The 2,615-nt window shown below is 35.5% G+C and overlaps 1 pseudogene; it reads left to right on the top strand.

Moving 5' to 3' along the window:
- Window positions 1-1,312: 1,312 nt before the first annotated feature.
- LOC138172098 (gastric inhibitory polypeptide pseudogene) lies at window positions 1,313-1,669 on the top strand (annotated as a pseudogene).
- The last annotated feature ends 946 nt before the right edge of the window (window positions 1,670-2,615 follow it).

The following is a 2,615-nucleotide window of genomic DNA, read 5'->3' as shown; positions in this document are numbered from 1 at the left end:
TATTGTGATTATTTATTCAATGTTTAACCATATTCACTTCCTCATATACTCTCCACCATTGATGTCTCCTATGTAATTCAGTATTAAAATGACCATGCTTGAGAGTTTGGGGACTAATTTACATTTGAATCACATGCCCATCACCACTGCTACAAAGAGGAGGGAAATGTGTAAGGAAAAACTTCAGAAACAGAAAGATGAGTGACCAGTTAGGGCTGTACCACAAAAGAAATAGAGTGGTGGATCAGTGGAATAGATTAGGTGCACCAAACAATATAAATTACCATAGTCATCTAGTATTTGATAAACCCAAAGACCCTTTATGAAAAGAATTCACTATTTTTTAAAAATGCTGACAAAACTAGAAAAGAGTATGGCAGAAACTCCATATAGAACAAAATCTTACTCTGAATACTATGATAAAGTCCAAATGGGTGCATGATTTAGAGATAAAGGGTGATAGCATAAGCAAATTAGGAAAACAAGGCATAGTTTACCTTTCTATAGAGAATAGAAGAATTTGTGATCAAACAAGAGATAAGAGAGCGTTACAAAAGGTAAAATGGGTAATTTTTATATTAAATTAAACAGTTTTGTACGAACAAAACCAATGCTGCCAAGATTAGAAGGAAAGCAGAAAACTGGAGAAAATGTTGACATCAAGAATCTCTGATAAAGGCCTCATTTCTCAAATATATAGAGGACTAAGTCAAATTTATAAGAATATAAGTCATTCCCCAATTGATAAATGGTCAAAGGCTAGGAACAGACAGTTTTCAGATGAAGAAATCAAAGCTATACATAATCACATAAACAAACTCTCTAAATCACTATTGATTTGAAAAAAGAAAATTAAAACAACTCTGAGGTAACACCTCACACCTATCAGATTGATGTATGTGACAGAAAAAGAAAATGATAAATGGTGAGGTGATATGAAAAAATTGGGACACATACATTGTGGGAGGAGTTGTGAATCAATCCAACAATTCTGGAGAGCCCTTTGGAACTATGTCCAAAAGGCAATCGAACTGTGCATACCCTTTATTCCAGCAATACCATTACTAAGTCTGTATCCCAAAAGAATAAAAAAAGGATAGGGGGAAAGGAACCAGTTTTACAAAAATTTTTATAGCAGTTCTTTTTGGTGGTGGTAAAGAATTGGAAATTGATGAGCTTCCCATCGATTGAGGAATGGCTGAACAAATCATGGTATATATCTGTAAGGGAACACTTGTTGTGCTCTAATAAATGATAGGTAGGGAAAAGGTCTCTGAAGGATGGAAATTGAACTCTTCTGCTTCCTCAGAGGATGAAGCCAGGGCCTCACCCCAAAGTTGGTGGCCCTTGGGCTCGAGGACAGCGCTATGCTGAGGGGACCTTCATTAGTGATTATAGCATCACCATGGATAAGATCATGCAACAGGACTTTGTTAACTGGTTGCTGTCCCAGATGGGGAAAACAAATAATTGGAGACATAACATCACTGAGAGAAAAGCTGACAGCACAGGACTAATGAACCAAGATAACTGGGAAATAAAGAACACAGAAAACTGGAGCTCCCTGTTTAAGGACTCCTTCCAATCTGAGGAGCCTAAGGGTAAAAGAATGAAGGAACTGGCACTGGCGTGGTTGATTTTGTCTTACGGTTTGAATGATTCAGCCTAAACACACCTCTGGATTTGATTCTACTGGTAGAAAAAACTTCCATCTGACAATTCTGTCTATATTCTTCTTCATGGGTTCCAAAGAGAGATCAATAAAGATTGAAGATGAAATGAAAAAAAATGATAGGCAGTGTATTTTCAGGAGAAAAGAAAACCTGGAAAGAGTTACATGAACTGATGAAAAGTGAAGTAAATAGAAGTAGAACATTTTACACAGTAACAGCAATATTGTACTATGATCAAATATGAATTACTTAGCTATCTTCTGCAATACAAATGATAGAAGCAATTCCAGAAGACTCATAATGAAAAATACAATCTGCTTACAGAGAAAAAACTGAGAAAAGTCTGAATGCAGATAGAAACATACTATTTTCACTCTTTTTCATTTTTTTCCTTTTGGACTATTTCTTCTTTATAAGCCTAACAGAAAAATGTTTTACATAATTGCACATATGTAACCTATATCAAATTGCTTACCATCTTAGGGAGGGAAGAGGTGAAAGAGAGAAGGAGGGAATTTTAAAATTATGCTAAAATACCTTCACATGAAATTTGGAAAAAATAAAATATTATTTTTTAAAAATGAACTGTATCACAAGACTTTGGTCAATCTGTCATTCAATAAACATTTATAACAAAATTTACAATGTGCTCAGCACTGAGAATACAAAGGAAAATAATAATCCCTGCTTTCCAGTAGCTCCCAGTCTAATGGGAGAGACACCTTGCAATATCTATGTACAAAAAAAGATATGAGCAGGATAAATCGGAGGCAATCAATCGAGGGGAGGCACTCACATTAACAGGGACTGACCTTTCCCACTTTCCAGGAAAACTACTTAGGGCTTGCTGTCAGGCAGTAGTTGAGTGAGTGAACAGAATGGAAAAATGGTGACGATGGAAAGTTGTGATAATCAAAGTATAGATGAGAGAATAAGACCTTA

Source organism: Petaurus breviceps, unplaced genomic scaffold (genome assembly GCF_028583685.1).
Source record: "Petaurus breviceps papuanus isolate PSGF00001 unplaced genomic scaffold, PetGlider_PUasm1.0 490, whole genome shotgun sequence".
Lineage (NCBI taxonomy): Eukaryota > Metazoa > Chordata > Mammalia > Diprotodontia > Petauridae > Petaurus > Petaurus breviceps.
The sequence above is the reverse complement of the archived record's forward strand: the minus strand, read 5'-3'. Positions and strand labels throughout refer to the sequence as shown.